We start from the raw sequence: 27,061 nt of genomic DNA on the forward strand, positions 1-27,061 counted from the left end.
TCCATTTTAGGATGTCTATAAAGGAAACATTTTTCACAGATCAGGTGGTTTGTCATTATTAGTGAGCAAACGTCAGCAACATCTCCATCTGGAGTAATGTCTGTGAGGAGTGAGAACATGTCAGCTTCCTTAACCCCATTTCTAACAGGGTTCTTCATTAACCTGCCAATAAAATCAGTCATGGAGATCCCTGTTGTTTTTTAAATAAAACCTATTTGATTACTTCTTTGTCCAGGACATTTTGGTCGTTTGCATTCCTGGAAATTTGATTCTGAATTCTGAGACCTCTCTCCAGCCAATTGTGCTGTAAAAATGACTTTTCCTGATGCTTGCACAGTTTACCAAGCTTTTCTCAGGTATTAACTCATTCGATCTTTGTGACAATCCTCAGGCACATATAAATATTTTCACTTTTCAGATTAGTAAACTGAGATTCAGAGAATTTTAGTAATTTTCACAGAATTACACAAATAGTAGAGTAGAAATACGACTTGAACTCATGTCTTTGACCTACATATGATCTCTTTAGGGAAATCTTATGCATCAAATTCATGGGCCCCAAATATTATAGAGATATTGGAATGCAGGCACAGTATTCTGTAGAGTACCCTACATGCTTTTCAAGGAGAAAATGAGGAGAGGCACATGTCTTATGATGCCAAGTTTAGTGCTATACCTTGCGACTTGTTCATTCTCTCACCTTAACTGAGACTTTCTTTCTTTACAACCAAATTAAATAACTCTAAAACTATCCGATCACAATTATTTCTATAATTTTCAACAGAAACTCATACTGGCTGTGAAATAGGAGTTCAGATGTTTTCTTTTGACTTTTCTATTTTTTTCATGTTGGATTTTTTTTAAGTTTATTGGAGTAACATTGATTAACACAATTATATAATTTTCAGGTGTACATTATCATTTGATGTTATTAAATGTCAAATTTGTGTTTACCACCCAAAGTCCAGTTTCCTTCAGCTACCATATATTTAATCCCCTTTACCCATTTCACTCTCCTCCAACCCCCCTATATTTGACCATTTTTACCCCATCTACCTCCCCCTCCTCCCCACCCTACCCTCTGGTAACCACTACTAGTCTATAGTCCATGTCTATGAGTCTATGTTTGTTTGTCTTGTTCATTTGTTGCTTTTAGGTTTATATCTCACATATAAGTGATATCATGTGATTTTCAACTTTTTTTGTCTGGTTTATTTCACTTAGCATGATTATCTCGTGGTCCATCCATGTTGTCGCAAATGGCAATATTTCATCTCTTTTTGTGGCTGAGTAATATTCCATTGTACATATGTATCACAGCTTCTTTAGACAATCATCTATCATCAGGCACTTCAGTTGCTGCCATGTCCTGGCCACCGTGAATAATGCTGCTATGAACATTGGTGTACAAATATATTTTCAAATACATATTTTCAAGTCTTTGGGGTAAATACCCAGTAGAGGGATTGCTGGATCATATGGTAGATCAATTCTTAGTCTTTTGAGGAACCTCCATACTGTTTTCCATAGTGGCTGTTTCAATCTGCAGTCCCATCAGCAGTGTATGAGGGTTCCTTTTTTCCCACATCTCCTCTCCAACATTTCTTATTACTTGTCTTGTTGATTATAGCTATTCTAACAGGTGTGAGGTGGTTTTATCTCATTGTGGTTCTTGTTTGCATTTCCCTAATAGCTAGTGAAGTTGAGCATCTTTACATATATTTGTTGGCCATTTGTATGTCCTCTAAGGAGAAGTGTCTGTTCAGGTCGTCTGCTTACTTTTTGATTGGATCGTTTGGTTTTTTTTTGTTGTTATTGAGTCGTATGAGTTCTTTGTATATTTTGGATATTAGGCTCTTATTGGAGGCATTACTTGTAAATATACTTCCTCATTCAGATGGTTGTCTCTTTACCTTGTTGATGGTTTCTTTTCCTGAGCAGAAGCTTTGTAGTTTGATGTAGTCCCATTCATTTATTTTTGCTTTTACTTCCCTCGCCTTTGAGGTCAAATTCATAAAATCCTCTTTAAGTCCAAAACATAGTTCCTATGTTTTCTTCTACACATTTTATTGTTTCAGGTTTTATATTCAGGTCCTTAATCCATTTCGAGTTAATTTTGGTGTGTGGTGATAGACAACAGTCTAGTTTCATTCTTTTGCAGGTGGCCTTCTAGTTTTCCTAGCACCATTTATTGAAGAAGCTTTCCTTTCTCCACTGTATGTTTTGGGCGTTTTGTCAAAAATTATTTGCCCATATAAATATGGGTTTACTTCTGGACTCTTGATTCTGTTCCACTGGCCCGTGTGTCTGTTTTGCCGCCAATACCGTGCCATTTTGATTATTGTCACTTTGTAATATAATTTGAAGTTGGGCAGAGAGATGCCTCCAGCCTTGTTCTTTTTTTCTCAGGATGGCTTTGGCAATTTTGGGTCTTTTGTGCTTTCATACAAATCTGATGATTTTTTGTTCTATTTCTTTAAAAGAAGCTGTTGGGACTTTGTTGGGGATTGCATTAAATCTGTATAATGCTTTAGATAATAAGGTCGTTTTAACTATGTTGATTCTTCCAATCCAAGAACATGGAATATCTTTCCATTTCTTTGTATCTTCTTCGATTTCTTTTAATGAGGTCTTGTAGTTTTCATTATATAGGTCCTTCACATGTTTCATTAAAATTATTCCTAGGTATTTTATTCTTTTTGCATCAGAAGATGCCCAGTACCATGGGATACAGAATACCATCTCCTACTTCTCAAATCTGCATATCTATATATATTCATATTTCCTACTTATAACATATTTACTCCTTTACATGTCTTTACATGTAAATCCAATTTTATCAAGATGGATTGAGAAACTCTAGAGAATAAGCTAAAGACTTATTGTTCTCTACAGTGAAAAGTAACTTCCCCATTAAATGGCAAATCCTTCATCTCAGAGGCTGAATAGTACAGCACTTAAAAAAAGACTTCCAGCTGGTTACATTTAAGGGACTGGAAAAAAGGCCATTCCCAGAATATCTACTGGCTCGAGGCTGTGATATATTTTTGTTTGATATTGAATTGGAAACATTTTACTTGTTCTCTATTCCTGCCCCATGAGATTTGGTCTTACAGATGCAGGCACATAAGCATGAAAGTCTCCATGGCCACAGTGCCTGCCATAACAACTCCACCAAACTATCATTTGCTCATGATCACTGCCAGACAGAAAAGGACTCCTGCTCAGACCCTCTATCTGAGGATCAACATAAAAGACCAAAGGTTGTTTTCCTATATTATTTTGTCATCACAAATTTTTTCCCGAGAAAGAGTTGCGAGAATGAGGGGGAAAAAAAAACAGTATCTCTGGGGCAGGGAGAAGGAGAATTTACTGTCCCTTCACTACCTCTTTAGGAATTGTCACCTTAGAGCACTCACAGCTACACCCTCTCTCACCTCCTTCACCCGCTCTGTCTCCTTCTCTTCTTCTCTTTCCTTCTTTCTATGCCCTTAATGTGAAACTTCTTGATGTTCAGGATTTCAATCTCTGCTTATTTTTAAATCTCCTTTTCTCAAAAAATTATTGAGGTAGAAATAGTGCTCTGTCTTCTCCCAAATATAGTTACTTTCACCAGTGTCTTATTTTAAAAAAAGATAATAAGAATTGAAATGTTTCGTGATACAAAGTCTTGCTGTTAGCTCTTTTTGCTGACTCATTTGTCCGTGTGTTTCTGACCCTTACTTTAGCAGTAACCATAATGATGTGTTTCTCCATGGAGATGACTCCAAAATCTGAATGTCTAACTCTGACCTCCTGTGCCACCTTCAAAATCTTATGCTGAACTACTTCCTTAACATTTTGAATTATATATTATGATTTTATTATTAAACATCATGAAAGGAACAGCCATAGTCCCTCATCTCACGAGAATTCCAAGAAACCAAACAATGGATTGGTTCTGATACCCAAGAAAGACTGATAACAACCAGTCAAGAAAGAAAAACTAATCATCCTTGCAGAAGTAAAAGACCATGCAAGACTGCAAATCACCTACCCTGAGAGTTAATGTAAACTCAAATCCATCCCAAACTGGCATCCATGGTTAAGGGGTCCCATTTAGTTGAGAATAGAGTATTTAGTGGCAGGAATTCTTAATATCAATAAGATACCAAAATGACAAATTATTGTGGTAAGTCCAGGTGAGGCAAAGTAAGCCAGAGCAATATGTAGCACTGAGATAAAGACCAGCAGGAACTTGGCAAAGAGTCTTTGAAGTGACCTTGGTCTTAGAAATGAGCTCTGGACCCAATGCAGATCTGGAATAGGAACATCTGATTCTAATTCTGGGTGATCTGGCCTCTCAGAGTGGCTACGAATTGTGGAAGTTGTAGCTAGAAGCCATGAGAATAGCAGACAATGGTAAAGCCTGCCTATTGGAGAAAAAGGGCTTCTGCAGAGCTTAACGTCTGGTTTCCCAGTGGTGCAGGAACTGGGAAGGGCTAGGTCCACAAGAGGCAGGCCTTTGTGCTTTTGGCCAAGCAGGGCAAGGGCATGGCACTGGTGAGCAGTGGCTAATAGAAGCACTACCTTCGTGAACTAAAACTCTTTCCCAAAGGAGCTTCCTATGGTGATAAATCTCTACACCATTTTCTCATACATCTCAACTAAAAGTTGTGTTAGATTTGGCTTTCCACCCTTTCCTTCCTCATAGCTAAGCCATCATTAAGTCTGAATAATTATGTCTTCATTTTATTGATCAATACCTTTTCTGTCTTCCCCAAGTCTTTTTATTACCATGCTAGTTAAACACCTCTTGTTTCAACTCTATCATCTCTCAACAGTTTCTCTCTCTCCAGTTTCTTCTGCATAAATCTATCCTGTATGATACAAGAATAATTTTCTTAAAACCTAAAAATCTATATTTTTAATCACACTCCTCTTTTTGACAATCCTCAAAGAGTTGGCATTATCTAGAGAATAAAGTCCAAACTTTTTAACTCTGTTTTCAAGCCATTCCATGATCTGTTCTCCACACATATTTCTCACCTGATCTCTCACTTGGTCTTAGTAAAACTATTTTCATTTGAGGTTAGTCTGCCCACTGTAAATTGTTCCTGCTAATTTTCATCCTACAACTCCTGCTCACGCTGTGCCCATTGCCCGGGCAGTGTTTCCTACCTGGACTCTCCCTCATCACTGCTCCTATCAGCCTGACCTCACTTATTAAAATCCTTCTCCCTCTTCTCTGAACTTCCATTAACCATCCCAGCCCATAAGGAACTTTCCTAGCATTCATCCATTATTTCTCTGTTTTGATACATTTTTATATCTACTTCTCAAGTTAGTTAATTTGCCATGTTTCTCATACTACATCCTGGTAGCTGAGTATCACTGGGGATCCTGCCTTGTGTTCATTGATTTCTGCCAGACACCTACCCTCACGGAAGATGAGTAATAAATTTTTTAAAATAAATATATGTTCTTTTTAATACTGTTGTCTGCAAATGGTTATGACTGCTATTACATTGAATACGTGCAATGCAGAGATAAATTCTATTTTTTTATACATAAGACATACTTTAAGCTGCATTCCTTCTGGTGGGAATGGATTCGTGTGGATCTATTTACACAATTTCATGAGGTTTTCCACTGTGACTGATAAAGCAGCTTTATGAGATGGGCCATTACTTTATCAAAAGAGGTTTTTATTTCTACAGAGTAAACTGAACCTAATCAACTTTGAACTCACAACTTTGGCCTATTTAACAAAACGCATTAATCATCAGAGGCACTGGGTCCTATCTTGTTTGGTACAGTTACTTTCAATATAAATGAGTCCATGGTTAGGGCAGTCATGTCCACAGATATATTCAACATAGGCCAGTGCCCATCTCTCCTTGTACTCCAGTCCTATATTATTCTATTCCATTTCCCAGTTTAGCCCCAATACTTCTATAGACACTTGAAGTAGACCCTTTAGGATACAGAGCTAAGGCTAGGATCTGAACAACCACAAATACTAAAGGCCTTGAGGGAGGGCAATAAGTAATATTTCTTTTTCTCTGCCTTATTTCTGAACAAACTAAGCAGTTAGATAAAGGGAGATAGCTGCTAAATATTATCTTTTTACTGAAAGGAGAGGTAGAAAGATATGACTTATATATGTGGACATTTAGTCTTCTTAATATTTTAGCTTGAATCAGGCAGACTTACACACCTGGTGATGGCCATGCTGGTCCAAGGTAGCCACACCTTCTGTGCTGTGAGACAGGGCAGATACCATCCCTGGAAGTCAATGGAGGACTACAGGAGGTGATGAAGCAAGCAAAGTAATTGATTCTTCTCAAAGTTTCCAATCAGATTAGTTACTCTAACTCCCCAGAAGCAGAGTATGTGAAAGAGCAGGAAGAGCCAGGAACATTATACTCTCTAAGCTTTCCCACATGGAAGAACACAACAGGTGTAGGACTAAAATAACCACGCTCCACAACAAAGGATATCCTTGTGCCAACCCTCAACTGAAAGTTTCCATTCATCTTGAACCCACTGAGGTTCAGAACATTTCTATGTTACTTTTTCCTCATCTTCGCACCAAGTTGTCACTCATCTAATCAAGGTCAAAGCAATATCCAGTCTAAGATTGGAGGTTTCGAGAGAAAATATATGTTAGATTCCAAAATAGGGACTAGACAAAAACATGAATGATCCAACTGTTTCATTCCAGTTTCTGAAAAGCAGCTTAGACAAACATTGGAAAAAGCTCAGTAAGATCGCTTAGAATTGGAACCCTCCGGCAGAACTGCATGCACGTATGCAAAGCAAGCCTGGGGCCTGCAGAGCGCTAGTATTGAAAGACTGGAGCTATAGTAACTTGCTATGTCAGTTCCAGGCTATGACTTGGTGCTACACAAGGATTTTAAGTTGATCATCTAAAAGCTAAAGCTTTCTAAATTAGTTTGAAGAAGTAAGAATTAGAGCATGGTTAACTAACTGTACATTCATTTCTTATCAAGTTTATTTGTTTCTATATTTTTAATTGTCTATATACCCTGCTACAAAATAGGCTATGTATCCTGTCACAAGTGTGGTCCTTCTTATTCTTAGTGATTGAGACACTTTTAAGTTCCAAGCATTGTATTGGGGGATTTATCTATATTAACTCATTTAATCTTTATAAGAAAACTCTTGAAAAATGGAAACAATTCCCAATAGAACATCATTAAAGAATTTCCTCAAAGTCACAGAGCTAATATATGCTGGAGTTAGGATTTAAGTAAAGGTCTTACTGATGCCAAAACCTGCTTTTCCCACCATGTTAGGCTCCAATCCTTGGTGTAGATGAGATGGGGGCTTGCCATTCGTGTCCTACCTTGCTTTCAATCTCATGAGTAACCCAGGGCAGATCACTTCCGGCTAAAGTCCTATTTCTTTATGTGCCTGCCTTCCTGGGCTGTTGTGAGGAAAAGAAGAGATTATTTATGTGAAGGCATGTTATAAATTATAAAGAAGCAGAGGAATACAAGGAATTCTAATTATTTTCTTCCCTTCCTGATCCGCAACTCAGGGGAGCAGGTCTGGAAGGCAAATTCATCAGAGCTCGACCTTTGCTCCCCTTTCGACCCTATCACTCCATTCTTATCTGTCCCTTCCTTCCAGCTCTGTGTATCCTGCTTTTCTCTTTTTCTCTATTCCTTCTGTCAGTGTTGGCAAAGCAGGTGGGGAAAGACCTGACATTTAACAAATGCTTGACATGTGGAGGGAGGGAGTGAAGGCAAAGATTTGATATAAACAAATGATGTTTAACTTTTCTATGGAAAGTAGGCGACATGGGCAGAAGAAGGTCAGAATGAGAAATAACTCAGGGATCTATGACACCTAGAGTAATGAATCCATTGTCCTCATATGGATAAATCAAATATAAAATCGCTCTCGACCTGCGTGTTGGTTAAGTTACTCCCACGTTTGCTTTTTATTGGTTTATGGATGCATTACCTTGAATTAATTCCTTTTCTACTTGGGTCTTAAATAACATGTTTCTGATCCTAAAAGCCTAAGAGAGAAATAATTCACTTCAAAAGGGGGGAAAAATATTACATGTGATAATAAACATATAATGTCAGGATTCCAACCACAAACACTTACTGAATAGCACTAGGGGAGGAATGCTATGCAAGAAAACTAGAAATTCTTCCGAGAAGAGGCCAAGGAATTGACTGTGAAGCAAAAGAGCTAGTGAGGCAGACGGCTTGGAACTTCCCAGCAGGATGGGCTCAACTGCAATGAAATGTCTATGGCTTGAAAAACTTGAAATTGAAGAACATCTAAATAGCTGAGCTTGAGTTTCCTGCCTGCTTGGTGGGATGAAAGCTGTGAGTCTAAATTAAACTGTTTTTTTTTTTTTTAATTTAAAAAAATGATATTTTTTGCACACCTGAGTTTGAGAAGCAAGATTCCTACCCACTACGCAAATAGAAAATCAGAAGTCTCATCATGATTTTAAACTGGAAATGATCCTATACGAAAATACTTATATTTTCCAATATGGAAAGAAAAACAATTTTCATGTAAATGAAGGATAAGATAAAAAAAAAATAGCTTGAAGACTGAAAATTCTCAAATATGGTTGTAAACAAGGCCGGTGCTGAGGGCAGCTGCTGAGTTTTTCTGCAGGATTTTTAGATTTCTTCATTTGTGTAGCTTGATCCAATTTTGCCCAGCTACTGGGTTCACCCCACGCTTTCTCGCCCCGGGGTCAAGCACCGTAATGGAGTGGAAAGGTCTCTGGGAGGCAGCAAAGAGAGCCAGGTTCTGAGAGCTGCTCCAGCCCAAGGGCCTTTGGCAAGATACCTGGGCCTCCTTTCCCTTATCAGTAAATGAGAGGCTTAGGTTAATTCACTCTCAAGCAAGTGCACCTCAAGGGGACCGCGGGACCAGGACACTCCAGGGGGAGGAATACTTCATCGCTGGCATTGTTTAGAATTACTGGTGCATGGATAATAAAAAAAGCTGACAGGCTGTTATTCCTTTTTTATTGTTTGGAAGTTATTTAGTTATTTCCAGATAATGCACCTCCTTATTGCCCACCTCCGGAAGGGGCGGATAGGACCACCCCCTGTATGCCACTCGATCTACCACCTGCTCCGAAGTCTTTTCCAGTTGCTCAAATCTGCGAGTTTTTTCTTTCCCTCATCATCGTTTAAAGGTTTCTCTGTTTCTCTCCCATTATTTTCCTGCTGGACTGGGAGAGATAACAAACCAGGACTGTGTTGGGTTACCAGCAAAGACCAGATCTTGCAAATTGGCAGGGAAAGAGGCATGCTTTAGCCTGCCAAATGGTGAGTGTTATTGAAAGATGTAAAATACTCCATGACTTCTGTAATGTGGAGAAATGGCTTGACAAGAACTCTAACTGCCAGCCAAACAGAGAAAATGACAGCTGATCCATTAGGCCTTCTTAGTTTCCAGGCATGAAAGTTCTTGTTGGTCCCCTGTGGCTTATTCAGAATCTGTCCCAAAGTATTAATTTGCAACCTGCTAAGAGCACTGTGAACTTGGATAAATACAGATAAATACAAGTCAACTTGTTTTAAAATGCTCTTTTCCTTGTTTTGTTGATTTCCTTCCAATGGGTATTATATTTCCCCAGTTGCATCTTTTATTCCTCATGCATGATTTTTACTAGCCCCTCTAGTCATGACAACCTGAGTGCTTAGGGGTAGCACACTTAAGCCTAAGCTGCTGAGGCTACAGAGAATGGGAGTAAAGTGGTCCAAGGACACTTTCAGACATGAGCAATCTCATGTCAGATTCGACCCTAGATTTTGGAAATGATTTGCTCAAGGTTCATTGTTTAGAGAGGGAAAGGAAGAAAGATAGAAGAATGTATAGAAAAATTCAAAACCCACTGTCTATACTCTAACTTCCAATCTAGCTGTTCTTTTCTTCTTTTTTCATCTCTTGGGTATTTCAACATTTTTGGTTTGGGGGTCTCATTTGCTTTCCAGATAAGTCTTAACTCATCCATCCATTGTCTATTTCAAAGTCATTCTATTTTTGCTCAGCCCTGAAGGTATCTTCCCTTCAGTCAGTCATTCCCTGTCTCAGAATTATAACAGATTTTCAAATCCCTGAGACATTTATGGACAAATACTTAAACATTTGGAGAAGTTAGACATCATTGCTAAACCTGTGATGCCAGGAGTCACAGGGGACCTGGAGGATGGAGGATGAGAGGAGAATGAAGGATACAGGAGGAGGGAAGATGAAATTAGAGGCCAACATTCCTTCTTACCCTAGGAGAGAAGCCTGACTTAGCATGGGAGCTTGGAATGTCTGTGGACATAGGCTGAGCAAGAACTTATGGAGCAAGGGGATTATTAAGATCTCCAGGCTGGTGTGCTTTAGAGAACAAACGGTTCTTTGGGGGACAGTCTTTTCAGGCAAAGAATCTGTGAACAAGATAGCATCTGTATTCAACGAGTCTTTATTGAGTTTCCATGATGTGCCAGGCACCATGCTAGGCAGAGTGTCGAACATGACAGACAAGGTCCCTACTCATATGGAGTTTACATTCTAGTGCAGAAGAGAATTCAACAAGCCATTAACGACAAGTGTGACGCATATCACAAATCAAAAAATACAAGAGTCTATCGGATCATATAATGTTGAAAGAGCATCTTGACCTTGTTAGAAAATCAGAAAAAACAAAAACAAAAACCAAAACCTAGAATGTCCCTCAAGTGAGAGCACAAGGTAGAGTAACAAAAGGATTTGAACACCCCCAAGGGACACAATCTACTGCTGTTAGAGGCCAGGCTTGCCTTGACGAACAGCTGGCCCACCTATATTGGCCTTGTCCAGATTCAAGGTGCTACTTCCATGGTGTGTAACTTCAGCCTGGATGCCTCTGCTGACACCCACACGTTCCCATTTACAAGAGACACCTGCATCTAATTTAACCCAGAGCAGTGCCAACTCTCACAATATCATCGCAAGGGTGGAGGCTGCAGGGAACCAACTGCCTACAAACTAATTTTTTAAAAAAATCAATATAAACCATGTTTGCAGTGTTACATTGTTTCAAACTGAGTGTTCCATTAATCCACAGCAGATGATTAAGGAAGGACAGAATGAAAGTACCAAAAACTCTATTCCTTTCACAGAATCATAGAATGTCAGAGCCCAGGGGGTCTTTAGGGAGGATTTAGCTCAGTAATTCTCACCTGGGGTGGGGTCTTCTTATTCGGATGTCTGGTAAAGCTCTTTCAAGTTCACGTGCTGCCTACGCCCCACCCCGGTTCTGATGCATTTGGGTTGGTGTGGGAAGGAGGCTGGCATTTTATTTAGAACATGATCCTCAGTAGATTCCAGCATGTTTCTGACAGTTCCCTCGACCCCAGTTCCCTGCCCCACATGGAAAACCACTGACCCAGTTCCTCATTTTATAGACCGTCTAGGACCAGAGAGGTTAGTGACTGTGTTGCACTTCATTTATTAGTAAATTTAGAACTGGAACACAAGCTCATAATATTTTATTGTTTTTCCATGCCTTTGGACTCTAAGGCAAGACTGGCTTTGCTGGCTGCCACCTCCTGCCCTTGCCAGGTTTAATTGTCAGCTATTCTTTCTAGTCACAGCAGCCAACACGGGGTGTGTCTCAGTTCTCTGGAGTGGCCTGGACCCAGGTACAGGAAGGAAATGTCCCTCAAATCTTGGCCTGCCTTAATGACACCAAAGCCATAGGTCTTTGTAAGTGGAGTAAGGAAGGAGCCCCTGCCTCTGTCTTAGGAGTCCCTCAGGGCTGGAAACCTACACAAGACAAGCCCTACACAAGGGCCCCCCAAGCCCTACACAAGGGCCCCCCAAGTCCTGCCAGTCTGGCTGTGCAAACAAGGCAGAGAGACACATATCTAGACTTTCAGAATAGGTATGGGAGCAGGAACTGGAGATGTCAGCGATGAGATTGGTCACTTTTCTGAAACAGGATGTCAGCGATAGACCCCTTTTCTTTTGAGCTGCTTCATGAGGAAATGTCAGAGACTACAGAAGGGCAAGGAGTAAGCAAGGGGAATTTGGCACTACTCTTATTATTTCCAACTCAGTATACCAATTCAAAAACAATTTGCATTTGAAAGAAGATATTTCCCCAGTGAAGAAGAGGTCTTAAATCTGAATTATTCAAAACAGATGGATTACTGCTAATTTCTAGTTACTATCACCCCATCCTCCCACCCTCAGCACTGGGGAATGAAGACCTACTGGGAGCAGGGAAAGCAGACATGTGGATTGCATTGCTGTGGAGGTTCCCAGGACCCTCTGCAGATACCAAAATCTGTGGATGCTCAAGTTTTTACACAAAATGGCGTAGAATTTGCATATAACCTACGCACATGCTCTCATATACTTTAAATCATCTCTAAATTACTTATAATACATAACACAATATAAATGCTATATAAATAGTTGTTATACTGTATTATTTATGGCATAATGACAAGAAAAAAGTCTGTACATGTTCGGTACAGATGCAACCATCCATCATAGGCCTAACTACACAGTATACATCAGCAACAATGTAACTTTTTTCTAAATATTTTCAATACGTGAAATATTTCAAAATATTTTAATTGTTCTAATTGTTGAATATTGAACCTTCGTATATTTTATCTGAGGCTCCTATAGACTTTGAATTACCTTAGAAATCCTACTCTTGTCTGCAATTTAAGGTAGGAGATCAGCAAATTATGGCCCACAGCCCAAATCTAGCCCAACAATTATTTTTGTACAGCCTATAAGCTAGGAAAGATTTTTACATTTTTAAAAGGTTAAAAAATAACAGAGGAAAAATGTTTCATGATATGTGAAAATTATATGAAATTCAAATTTCAGCCTTCATAAATAAAGATTTATTGAGCACAGCCACAGTCAATTATTTATTAAATATGGTTGTTTTTGTGCTACAAAGGCAGAACTAAGTAGTTACCAGAGAAACTGTATGACCCACAAAGCCTAATATATCTACTATCTGGCCCTTTACAAACAAAATTTTCTGTCTTCTGATATAGGGGTTGAAATAAAGAGAAAAGTCACAATGGGAGGAGGACTTGTCTTCAATCCCTCCTCGACTGGGGTTTAGGAGGGACTGTCCTTGGTAGAACCCTGATGTCCAAATCTATGTGTATTCTGCCACATCACCAATATGAACCTTTGTTCTGCACGCTTCTTCCACCTAACGAGAGGTGGTGACATCACTTTTTACTACTGAAAAAAAAGAGGAGGAAACGTTGTCAGAATGCTTATGTCTATAGGAAGATTAGGCATGTGACGTCAGGAAATAGCCCAACCTTTGCATGAGAAATTCTTAGTAGGACAATGAATTTGGGCATTTTGAATATATTCTGATGTTCTGTACAAAACAGAAGGATAATCGTGAGGAAGGCCAACTGGCTAATTAACTCCACTTCATCTCCAGCTCTGACCTCCTCACCAAACTTCAAGTCAACAACAAACTTCTAGATAAAGACTCCTATAACAAGTGATTTAGACTACATCAAGTAAGACAGAGTGAGCACAGGACTGAGAAAAAGAAGATCAACTTTGATACTAACTCTCTATGTGTCCTCGAAAAATAATAACTGCAATTATAATTGTTATTTTTTGTTGAATGACCACTAGGCTCATTATCTCAAAAGAATCCTATAAAACAAGTATTATTGGTCTCATTTTACAGATAAGAAAACTGAGGCTGAGTCATTAAGTCCACTGCCCAAGGTCACCTTCCTACTAAGTGACGAAATGCAGATTAATTCAGTTCCAAGGACTGTACTCTTATTATGAAAAAAACTTGTTTCTCTCTGCTCCTTAGTTTTCATATCTATGAGAAGATTTTATTAAATTCACTTCAAGACTCTGTCAGCAAAATAAATTCTGTTGATCCTGAAATCCTTAAAAAATTCTATTTGGTGACCTAGTAAAGCATTAGATATGTATTTTCTACAGGCTAAAAAAAAAAAAAAAAAAAACTACATAGGTCCTGGGGAAAGAGCAGTAACCCAGACAGACATTGTTGCTGCCTCTATGGAACTTTCAGTCTGGTCCAAGCTGGGTTTCTTCCTATGTATTGGATGAGAATTTCAGATAATTCTTCTGGAGTAAATGGAATAGAAAGATGATGTTTATCTGAAAACAAGTAAAAACATTCCTTTAAAGAGAGATTATGCCAAAATTCTTCTCATTCTCACTAAAAGGTTGTGCTCAGTGCTGTATGTTTCCTGACTTCTAATTGGGTATTATGCCAGATAGAACCTGTATCCTGCCGGGAACACAGAGAACTGGAGACAAGGAAGGGAGGGGCCAGAGAGGAAATGAAAAGAAAAGCAAAAGTACTGAGGCCCAGGGAGGAAGCTGGCCATAGAAAGCCAAGCCTACAGGGGCATACTCAGATGAAGAAAAATCTCTTATTTTTTCAAAAGATGTATTATTCATTTATTTATCTATTCAATAAACATTTAGTTCAACATCTAGTAAGAGTCAGATACATGCCTAGGAACAGAATATAAAGCATGCTTCAGGCGTTATTACATTTTATTTGCAGGAGAGGGTTGTATGATTATTTTAACTTCCAATACATATTTGTTGGATTGCTGTTGTGTCTAATAAACTATAAACTCTGAATCTGGAAAGACAATCTTGTTTTACCCTTCCCTACCTTTTCACTGAAATAAGCTTTAAAATAAAAAAGGCAAGTTACAATCTCTCTGGAGACAGTAAAATTGGTGCATGCTCTTGTACTGAAGATTTGAGGTACAGCAACTGAGGCGTGCAGACACAGAGGAAACTTTAATTACTCCCAATGTGCATTCCTTCCTGAGACATGGAGCCTTTATCAACCAGAGGCCAGAAGACATGCCTCTAATGTGAAGCTACTGCTTCTGCAGTGGCCAGGGCCTTTTCAGTCTTTCATACTCTCCTAGCCATACCTGCATTCCTCAACGAGTCACTCTTCCTGGAAATTAGTCTCTCTTTTTGAGCACATTCTTTCTGGAAATCAAATTCCCAGTAATGGTCAACATGGGAAGTAAACAAATAGGATGTCTTGCATCTTGGAATACTAAGACATATAAAAATTGGTAGAGATAGGAACAATAATGGAAGAGATACATATTTGAGACTGTAGTTTTTCATTTTGTGTATCTTACAAGAAAAAAAATTAGACAATGTTTTAATTTTACAGAGATAAATTCAACTTTCTACAGGCAGATAACTATAGAGTATGCACACATGAATCTCACTGTAAACAACACTGTTAAATAGATCTTCCTGCAATGATGGAAATGTTTTATGTCTCTACTCAGTGGCTATTAAATACTGGAAATGTGGTTAGTACAGGTGAGGAACCACATTTTTAAGTTTACTTTATTTTAATTACTCTATAGCTGCTTGTGGCTAGTGGCTACTATATTAAACAGTGTAGATACAGAGGGTACACTTTAGACAAACACATGCTAGGCACCGAAACTTTGGCTAAGGCTTCTAAACATCAATATATCCTTCCATTTGAGATATAACACACAACTCAGATAAAAGCAAGGGAGCTAAGAAATTTCATTCTTTTTGAGGGCAAACAATAGTCCCTAAAAGCTCTTGTCCCATTTAAGAATGAGTAGCAATAAAAAGAAAATAAACATTTGACCCAAGAATATATTTTGAGGCATAAAAGCATAAACATACATTTTTCATTACTTAGTGCAGGGAACAAAAATATATTTTGATATCTATTACTTCAAGTTGTTTAAGTTCTTAATAACATTCAAGAATAAGAACACTGTCTAAAAGAAAAGTTGAAAGATTAACTGTTGAGACAACAAATTGATATGGAAAAATAGGTAGCTGAAAATCAGGAAGAGACAAAAAAGTTGTTAGATGAAATAAATAAATATTATAAACAATTGAAATGCAATCATAGAACTGCAATCTGCATCAGAAGTTGCAAAAGATAGTATAATAGTGTAAAACTAAAAATCAAAGGAGTAAAATCTGAAGGATGAGTTTTCAAAGTCCCATTTGACTGCAGATAAAAAAAATGCAGTGATACAAATGAATCAATGGAACAGAAGCAATAATCAAACATAATCAGAGAAAAACATTCATGAATATAAAGATAGACCCAAAACAAGAAGATAGTCACCAATGATACATCCGATAAGAGATTAATATCCAAAATTTATAAAGAACTCACACAACTCAACAACATCAAAACAACTAACAATTCTAAAAAATGGCCAGCGGACCTGAATAGATATTTCTCCAAAGAGGATAGACACAGATGGCCAATAGACATATGAAAAGGTATTAAATGTAATTAATCATCAGAGAAATGCAAATTAAAACCACAATGAGCTATCACCTCACACCTGTTAGAATGGCCATCATCAATAAATCAATAAAAAACACGTGTTGGTGAGAATGTGGAGAAAAGGGAACCCTTGCGCGCTGTTGGTGGGATTGGAAATTGGTGCAACTACTGTGGAAAACAGTATGAAAATGCCTCAAAAAATTAAAATAGAATGACTTTATGACCCAGCAATTCCACTTTGGGGTATTTATCTGAAGAAATCCAAAATTCTAATTTGAAAAGATATATGTACCACTATGTTCACTGCAGTGTTATTTACAGAAGCCACGAAATGATAGCAACCTAAGTGCCCATCAATAGATGATTGGATAAGGAAGTGGTACATATATACAATAGAATATTATTCAGCTATAAAAAAAGAATGAAATCTTACCATTTGTGATAACATGAATGTACCTGGAAGGTATTATGCTAAGTTAAATAAGTCAAACAAAAAAGATAAACACCATATGATCTCACTTATATGCGGAATCTAAAGAACAAAACAAACAAACAAAACAAACTGACTCATAGATACAGAGAACAAACTGATGGTTGTTGGATAGAAGGAGGGTTGGAGAGATAGGTGAAGAGATTAAACAGTAAAAATTGGTAGTTACGTAATAGTCATGGGGATGTAAAGTACACCATAGGGAATATAGTTAATATTGTCATAACTATGTATAGTGCCAGGTGGCTACTAGACTAATTGTGGGGATCACTTCACGAATTATATAAATATCTAACCACTATGCCAGGTTCTTATATCTTAATGAAAGGTTTGCATTTCGAGAGTTATTTAAAACCTCAAAGAGTTTCCAGACAAACCTATCTCTCTTCACCCAAGCCCCCTGCAAAAAAGTGGATAACAAAGGTTAATATTTCTGTAAAATACCCTGGTGTTACACTTGATAGTCAGCTGTGTGCATGCACGTTCCAGCCACAGGGCTTTCAGTCACCTTGTCTTTTACTGGTATATAGAACAGAATCATTCTTAAAATAATACAAATGTTTTTAAATTAATAATTTAATATGGTAATCAAAATATTGATATGTTTAAAAAGAACTCAATGTTTTTTTTTCTCAGTATTCAGAATTCCATCAGTAATATCAGTTTTTTCCATGTTAAAATGTGAATAATACTGCCTCTGTAGCATTTTTTTCCCAGATTATGCAAGGTAATTACATTTTGAAACTTTCATAAAACTACATTTAAAAAAATATTCATAATTTGGCTTAAAGTAGGTTATAATTTTTCATAGTTAGATCTCTTATGACTGTTAAAACAGTTAAACTTTTATGTATCATGATGAAACTAGATCAGAATATTCTTAAGGTCAAATCCTTGGCTTTAAGCTGGCTTAGAGTCCACACTGTGCTTTGTTACTTAGTAGGAACTTAATAATAATTTTTATATTCCTTAATAACCTGCATTTTCAAGGTCACAATGCACTGCAATATATTGAATTTTATTTTCCAATAAATATCTCTTTTCTGGAAATTCCAAAAGTTCTGGTACAACATCTCCTTGACGATAGCAACAATCTCTAAGCACTGTTTTAAGCTGTCTTTATGATTTTCCCAGTCTCCTTCATCCCACAGACCTCACCTCCTAACCACAGACAGGAGTGAGCAGAGCCAGGCCGGGCCCATCCTCCTTGAGACTGTTTATAAAAGTATAAAATGGGCAAGAAGTTGTGGTGGGGCTCCCAAGGGCCAGCTTCTCTTCCAGTTTCCATGAAGAGACCCCATCTGAGGTATGAAACAAGCAGAGAGGGATACTGATGAAGAAAGCAGAGAGTGTGGAGTGCAGGCCCTCTGGGCCCAGACCCTGCAGCTTCTCCTGAGCCTCGTTGTGCCCTCGGAATTCTTTCTCAGTCCTGAAGCCCAAGTTCTCTTTTTGGTTATGCTGACTTGAATTAGCTTTCTGCCACCTGCCACTGAAAAACACCTGACTAATAATTACGTAAGTGAAATTGAAAAAAAAGTACATAAATTTAGATTTTTAAGCTTTTTGTTAGTTGATTAGAAAGAAGTGCTAATTATTGCAGTTATTTAATTTATTATCTACCCGGCACCACATTTTTATATTATTTTATAATTGTTTATTTATGTAGGTATGTCTCTTGTTAATTCATTTCTGTATAGCAAATTATTTTAATACTAAAGTAATTAGTATAAAATAAAATAAAATAAAATAAATCATTTTATTTTATCTCACATTATAATGGGTCAGAAATTCAGACAGGGCTTGCTGAGCAAATCCTTTGCTCCATGTGATATCCACAAGGTCACCTGGTAGTACTCTGCTGACAACTGGATTGTCCTGGCAAGTCCAGACAGTTTCATTCACATGTCTGAGCTTGGTGGGGCCAAATGGAAGGCTGGGCTTTTAGCTGGATGCCTCTGTCTCCCCATGTGGCTTCACAGCCTCTCCATGCAGAGTACTTTGTTTTCAGAGTACTCTGCAGCAGAGTAGTAAACTTCTTACATTGTGGCCCAGGTTTCAGTGAAAGGAAGAAAGTAGAAACTGCCAGTCAGTAAGACATGTACCCCAAATTGGCACTGCCTCGTGATTACGATATTCTAGTGGTCAAAGCCAGTCCAGATTCAAGAAGAGGGACAGTATCAAAGAATTGTGACCTTTTTTATCCTCTGTTTTATTTAAGTACCTTAAAAACAAGAAATGTGCCTTATTGATCTATGTAACACTAGATCTAAAATCAGGCCAGAAACATAAGTATGAAAGCTAGAGAAGAATGTTTCTTGAAAACATCGGTGAATAGCTATACTAGCCTTGGATTGCTCACGTTTCAATTTCTTGTTATATGAAAAAACAAATGAACAAGCAAACAAACAAACAAAAAAACTATGTGTTTAAACTACTGTCAGCAAAAGTCAAACCAGACTTATCTTCCTCTACCTTAGATCTCAGAATACAACTGAACAATGCTCACAGCAGAGTTTTCTTGTATGGGGGCTAAGAGGATGGAACAGTTTTGATCTAAACCATGCTGATTTCTTAAATTCACATTAGGAGGGATTAAACAGTGCTTAACTTTTTAACATTAAAAATTAAGAAAATCTAGTTTTGGATATATTCTTAGAAAAACTTAAAGGTAACCATTATACAAGTTAAGTTTTATTTAAATTACAAATTACTAGAAGAAAAGAATGCAAACACAGTACATACGAGTTAGAGAATACAAAAGAAACAGGAAAGAAACACTTCACATTTGCCTCTATTTGGTCAGCTCACGAGATGGGTCAGAGTCCTTGGAGAGCTCAGTATAAATGCAGGAAAGTGCTACAGAAACAATGCTGTGCAAGCCCCCGGTAGCCCACTGGTCTAAGGCCAGTATGAGCTGAGTAGTTCACCTTCCAACACGTTCAGTGTGTACAAAGCTGCTGTATCCTCAGATAAGCTGACGGATATAATGCGCACATAAGCAAGGGAGAGATTTCTCTGCTGATGTTTAACCTCTGAAGGGTGGTTTCTCTCTCTCTCTTTTCTGTGGAAAATACACCTAGGGCTGCAAGTTAAACACTTACATCATTAGTTAGGGATTACAAATATTTTGGAGCCTCTATATTCTTCTGGGTTTCTCTTTGGGGCTTGTTTCGCAAGTTCTGAAACCTCAGCGGCACATAAAACATTCTGAGGACCTGACTTGGCAAAGTCTCGTTCCTTTGCCTCATTTTACTCAGCTATAGAGTGGTACACTCTAAGAACTCTCCAGCTGGATGGGAGTAGGGTTGTCACAAAGACTTGGTCTTAGAGAAGGATGCTGCAGCCGGAAGGTGAGGACGTGTCTGCCAGCAAGCCTCCCTATCTCTCTAATTCATTTTTAATAGACTCTGACCAAATTCAGTAGGCACGTGTTAGTTATGGTTTTGTTAATTACTTCTCACCATCTACCATCTGTATTCCATGTCTGATGGCCTTCCTGTTTCCAAGACGACAATGACTCCAACAGCAAATAGATGGAAATAACCAGTTTTCTGCCATCAGCCCCCTCATAGAAGTCATGTTAGTTACTTTTAGAGGAGGATTAATGAGATCTATCTAATTTTCTTTGCTAAAGTTACTATATTTAACAGACTTTCCTCATTCAAAGAGCACATGGATTATCTGTAGCTTTCTGCAAATGTGTGAAGAACTAACTCATTGTTCCATATATTCCAAAAAATGATTAAAGCCTTAAGATACTTAGGTATTGCTGATTTATATTGATGGCTTGGAATGTTTCACAAACTACTAAAAAAATTAACATGACAAGTTATTATTATTATTTTTTGTGAACAGCAGAACACACTGGTCTTCCATCAATAGAAAGCATTTCATTTATGTATTCGAAAGCTTCATATCACTCTAGCACAGTTCTGTTGGCCCCTCAGTACAATAAGCAGTTACATTTTTCTATGAATATAAATTCAAATACTAATTATCTGATTAGCAAATGCATTTTTAATTAGAACTTTAAGTTTGTAACAGTCAAATCCATCTTTCTTCTTAACCTGTGAAGATGTTGGCATACTGTATTCTATTTAGCCTCTGAAATACATTGAAATAAGACATATGATAGCACAGAATGTTATCCACAAAATAGGCCTATCTTTTGTGTGTTAATTTAAGGTTGAACAAAAGAGCCTAAGCTGTACTTAGCACCTGCAGGCAGCCATTACCCACCTGTCCCTCTCAGCTACGCTAATTCCCCAGGGCAGCCCCTTGCTGTTTATCACCAGCTTCATGCCCACTGAGGCAGACCCTGCAATACCTGCGTCATCTGAACGTCCTGGCTTCTGAGCACCTTGGCTAAGCTGACTGCCCTGCCAATGTGGACTGGAGCAGACATCTGCCATTTACCCTGTCACAGGCAGTTGCCAGTGGAGGCCCTCTAAATCCCAGAATCAAAACTGCTGAGAAACACACCGAGAAATCTGAAGTAAAGTTAGAGTGGCATTCGGCTCTCCGGTAGAATTTTGAGGATGTTTTCAGAAGCTGGCTCCACTCTTGGAATCCCGGCTCCGGGGCAGCTCGCTTCTTTTCCTTGGCGCTGCCTCTTGGTGCCTCCCACAAGGTGGTTCTGTGCTCCATTTGGTTTTCTGACTTCCTGCTCTGCATTGTTTCCTCCTCTGTGTCCAGTTGTGGCTAAGCCTTGCTCAGCTCCTGCTCAGTCTGGGGCTGGCAGGTCATAATCACCTAGTCCCTGCTGCCTGCTCTAGGTTCACCCAAACAGGGTTCCCTTTTGGGTGCCCTCTCTCGAGCACCAGCTGAGGAGCCAGGCCAACCCCGTTAACTGGACCAGCTCTTGATGCGCTTTTTACCTGGGTGGCTGGATCCACGCCCCTCTCTTTCCAGCCTGCCAACTTTCCTGCCACGTGGTGTTTTTCACATATCCATGATCAGACTGTGACCCACTATTGAAGAGAAATACCTTTCCCTGACACCTGAGTTTGCAAGATCGTCTGAAAATTGTGCAATAGCTCTTCAAGCAATTCTTGTTGTGGTAAGCCCTTATCATCGAGTCAGTCTTAGGTGGTCTCTGCCCAGACTCACCTACTTCCTTGTTGCTGCTAAGATGTGATGCTGAGGTCTCTGGGTGCCTCTCTTGAGAGGGTACCTGAGATGCGATGATTCTCATCATGCCAAGGCAAGTCCAACTGCAGTAGGTTTCTATCGCAGACCAGCAATGGTTAGTGACCAAAATGTTCCCTCAGCATCTCCTTTTCTAAAAAGGCTTATGTGGATAAAGTGTGTACACTTGGGACAGAATGTTAGGCTTAGGCAGAGTGAGCCAACACTCTTCGTTTTGCAGAGAAGGTGGAGCTACATTTGATACTGTTTTGACACATCCAGTGAATAGTAAGTAGCAGGGGCTGGAATGAACCGACCAGAACAGGAATCTTATGAATCATTTCATACCAATCCTACCCTGAATAGGCAAAGACAGAGAGGCTCAGAGAAGGCCTTTCCCAGAATCTCAGAGCTGGTGGCAGAACTGGGATGAGAATATTGGTGCTTAACTCCTTTAAAGACCTTGGGGAAAGGGAATACCTGGGGGAATGACCCACAGGCACTGTGCCATCTGTTGGACAGTCTCCACTGTAGGTGACACTGAGAAAGTTCAGTGTTCAATTTGTCATCTTTAGACTAGTATAAAATGCTAAAGAAATTTCTGAAAACTTATACTTTGATCTTTCTTGAAGCTCTGATTTTGCCTAAATTCTACTTTCTCATCCCCTTTCTTTTCCTGCCCTGATCCCCAGCAGTAGAACCTTTGCATAGCAATAGCAGTTTTGCAAAAGCCAGTGCTCCCCTCCTCCCTCCTGCTCAGGAAGTAGAAACTAATATAGTGTCTTAATATTCCTAAGCGACATTATTATCATTTGATATGCCAATGTGATAACGGGCAGTTTGCCAATCTTGTCATTTTAGAAGCAAATTGGCTTAAGTAATCACCTAAAATATCCTCTTCCAAGGGACCTTTTTTCCTCCACAAAAGAGATGGCACCTATTATTTCCAACTGTGAGGAACAGAGAAAATATTTCCCCTACTAAGTGATACAGGGATTTGTTTGAAGCCTTTGCAGGCCTTCCACTTAAATAGAGCTCTTTTTTAAAATATAAATATTCAATGCACGCTCACAAGATTTCAGTGTTGTCAAATATTCAATTTAAACTCTCCCTGTTATTTACATTCTCCGTCCTAACAACCATTATTACACAAGAGATTTTTTTTTTCCCTGCAGAGAGTATTCACGTGATGTGGTGCTGGTGTTATTACCAGAGCAATTCTTGTCTCCTGTATGCTATGTTCCAAAGCCTCGTCTCCATTGTTCCCTTTGTCCCATCCAGTGTTGAGTGGGCGTTCTCCACGACAGCAGACAGCGGTTTTGTGTCTCGCAATAGTCAGTCTGATTCCAGCAGGATTTAATGGAAGGAGCCAGAGCCTGAAAGCCTACTGCAGCTTCTGCTGTGACAAGTGACCATTCCTGCCTCTTCTGTTTCTCATATGGACATTTTCTAGCATGCCTAAAACCAGGCTAAAGAATGCTGCTTCATTTCTTCTCAAAGGGCTCTCTGACGGGTGTTGTTTCTCTCTGACTCCAGCCGGGGAGTAGTAACAGAACATTCTGTTGGGGCTGCAGCAGGCAGTAATGGGATGACTCTTGAAAATGATGGATGGCAGCTACACATCTGCATTTTTGACAGCACCGAGGCAGCAGAATTGTCTGACTGTCACTCTGCCTGCAATGAGACTTTGCTTTCTGCTGCCCTTGAGCTGCACGTTGATTTGATCCTGGATTCAATGCTCTTTCTTCAATTGTTTTAATTATTTAAATCATTTGACATATTTGGTAATAAAATCAAAGTGGCTTTTTCAGTATAAGCTGAGACCAGGGATTTATTGGACAATTGCACAATCAAAAATGAAGAAACATGAGTCAGAGCTATATCACATGAGAGGTAAATGGAGAGGGCGCCAGGGCATCATCCTCTTGCTGCTAAGGACACCAAGCAAAATGCTAGAACATCTTTGTGAGTTTATGACAGTATAATATTCTGGATAAAGAAGTTGCAAATTCCATGTAGTGATGCAGGTGACATCAGTGTCACCCTTATATGATCTGGTCACATTAATTTTTCTGAGTTGCTTTAATTCACATTCCTGAAAACTAAATTAATCTTAAAGAAAGAGGTATCACTTCATGATAATGTGCAAGAGTAAAAATGCATAGTCACTTTAATATTCCATTGACTTCCTATTTTATACAATAACTGGAACCATCTAGTCCATACACACCCCTCTGTTTTACTGAAGAGAGCTGGGCTCAGAGAGTGCAAAGTAGCTTGCTTTATAAAAGACCAAATTTCTCTCCTGGCAGAGCATGGCTAAACCTCAGTCCTCCTAAATTTCTACTCCCTTCTTGCTACTGCAACTTGATAACTCCTAATTCATAAATTAGTTTCAAATTACATCCATGATTATTTCTGTAAGTGATTTCTTTAACTTCTTCAGATAATTGAACCAGCAAAACTATATATATATAAAAATGTGTATATATATATATATATATATATATATACATTTTAAATGTGTGCAGACAAAACTATATATATATTCATTTTAAATGTGTGCAGATAATATAAACACATCTCCTTTTATTCCCATTTGTCAGGACTATCAAGGTCTCATCCACTGATGAAGAATAGCAGGAAGAGGGTTTTAAGCTAAGAATGGCTGACTCAGAGAGCTAACCAGGAGTATACAGGACCCATCTCCTCAAGGGATGAGTCAGTGGTCTGCATCATCAAGACGGAAGGTGCTGGTGAAATAAACACGACTTCTATGTAGGGGCTGGGCTCCAGGAATGGGGACCAAGGAGCTGGGTTCTGGGTAGAGCAGTTGGCAACTAGACTCACACTGAGGGTTGTACAGAGAGATTGCAGCCTCGTATTGTTTGACTAACTGGTGTGAATAACTCAGGTTCACCAGGCTCGCTCATTGCCAGACAAGGCTCTCGTTAGCTTGGGGACTGGATCAGATGGAACTCCTAAACTTGTCATGTCCCTAATAGGACCAGGCAGAAGTAAGCCAGCTTCAACTCCACAGGAATTCGCTCATCCACCCCCAGTGATGAGGCTTCTGGCTATGCACCAACACATCACCTGCTTCTCTAGCACCTATGACTTGGAGAACATGAATCATAGGGCAGACTTCTGAGCAAACACAGGGAATTCTAATCAGCTAACAATGAAGAAAACTTTGGGTGCCGAAGGGCAGACATATTTAGAGAGTTGAGTTCTTTGGTCTTCATGTCCATTTGTAGTCAGCCAGCTTTCTGGAGTTGGGGGCTCATTTGTGGTAAGCTGATTTATGTAGTGGGTTTGGCTCACACTCTCAATGTTTATGACTCAGCAATGTCTCTCTGACATTTATTACCACTCAGACAGACTGGCAGTCATAAATCTAGCTTCATTTTTACAGTTAAATGGCTCCTATCATGAAACAAAGGAACAAAGGGGAATAATCCACAGCTGTGCTATTCATCCTGCATCTTATCAAAAAATAGAAAAAAGTGTAGGAATAAATAGGTCATATTGTAATAGATTCATAGTTATATGCATGCATACATGGACACTATATACATATACCATATAAAGACATATGCTAAACTCTCCTCTGCCTCTGGAAATATTTTGAGGAGTCCCACGTCATATCCTTCCATGTTACAGCAAAACCGATCCTGAGCAATCCTTGCTGCCTGCAAGTTTCGGTCCTTGTACTGAGGAAAAGCCCAACAGGCTGATTGAGCTACTGGAGCAGAGATGCCTGGGGCAGGGGGAATTGGCAGAGATGCTTGAGGCTGGGGTAGAAATAGGTGCAGCTGAAGTGACATGGAGACAGATAAAGGTCTTGCTGGGGAATTCACACAGATAGCTGTTGGAACACTCTGGGCTCTGATATTCTGGGAAGCTATTGGAGTTATACTAGCAGTGACCTTCTCCCAGGTAAGTTTCTACCTCATCACGTAGTTTTAAAAATGAGAAAGATAGAAATGAGAAAGATGGGCAAGATAGTCTTAAAGGTCTCTTCTAGTTCTCACATTGAATGGTTCGACTTTACCTTAAACAATTATTAGCTAGTTGGGTGGTTGAAAAGAAGGGAGAAGAAAAGCATAAGTTGATTTCTTTAATTTTTACAACTCTTTAAGAAATGGCTCATTAACCCCACTTTAAATATTGAGAAACTGAAGTTTGAAAAACTTATATAACTTGCCCAAAATCATAGAGCAAATAAATGACAGAACCATATTCTAAACCTAGGTTTTATTTTAACTCCTGAATCACTTCTCCTATAGTATACCCTTTGTCTGAAACTTCGTATTCAATAAATAATCATCAAATTAATACATGCATATATTATAAACATAACACATAGAACCTCTTTAGAACTTATTATAAACCGTATTACCAATATTTACAAAAAAGATAGATAGGTATTGGTTTTGGTTTTTCCTTCTCAGGGGTACCCACTTCTATTTTTAGAAGAACTTTGGCTAAAGAAGTAATTGCAAAGGGAAATGATCTGTTCTCTTCAAATCCCAGCAATAAGTCAGATAATATCAGACATTTCCTAAGAGTAGGAGCTATATTCTGTCTTGCACTCAACATCTATAGAGTTAAGGCCCTATAGTAACCACGGCATGTGTTACTATATAAAAATGGGGAAGGATTGAGTTCAAGTTCACTCAGAGAGGGGTTCACCATTCATCTGAGAAGATGGGCAACTTCTGAACCAGTGAGTAACTGGAAAAAAACCTCAAGTATTTAGTTCATTTATACCTCATCACTATCAAGAAAGTAAGTGGCTGATGCAGTCTTCCAGGTGGAACACCTACTTTTACTACATACCCCCATGGGTACCTTGCAAAGGGTACTTGATTAATTTTCATCACAATTAAACTCTCTATACCTAAAGAACACAGAGAGATAGTAGCTAATGTAAAGAGGTAAGAGATGGGCTTGTAATTGGTCTTAAGTGGTGAAGAAGAGGATAATAAAGACAGAGGCTTTAAAAAATATATCTGGTCAAAAGTAGAAACCTGTTGGCTTTTTAAAAAATATATCTCCAAAATAGCTAATATCTCCATAAATTAACTGTATTTTCCTGTTATTAA

The 27,061-nt window shown here is 38.7% G+C and overlaps 1 protein-coding gene across 3 annotated transcripts in view; it reads right to left on the reverse strand.

The window, feature by feature from the left end:
* Window positions 1–27,061, reverse strand: part of ZMAT4 (zinc finger matrin-type 4) — a 373,556-nt gene that overhangs the window by 43,670 nt on the left and 302,825 nt on the right. The window lies entirely within an intron of this gene.

Source organism: Pteropus medius, unplaced genomic scaffold (genome assembly GCF_902729225.1).
Source record: "Pteropus medius unplaced genomic scaffold, Ma_sr-lr_union100, whole genome shotgun sequence".
NCBI classification, from domain to species: Eukaryota; Metazoa; Chordata; class Mammalia; order Chiroptera; family Pteropodidae; genus Pteropus; species Pteropus medius.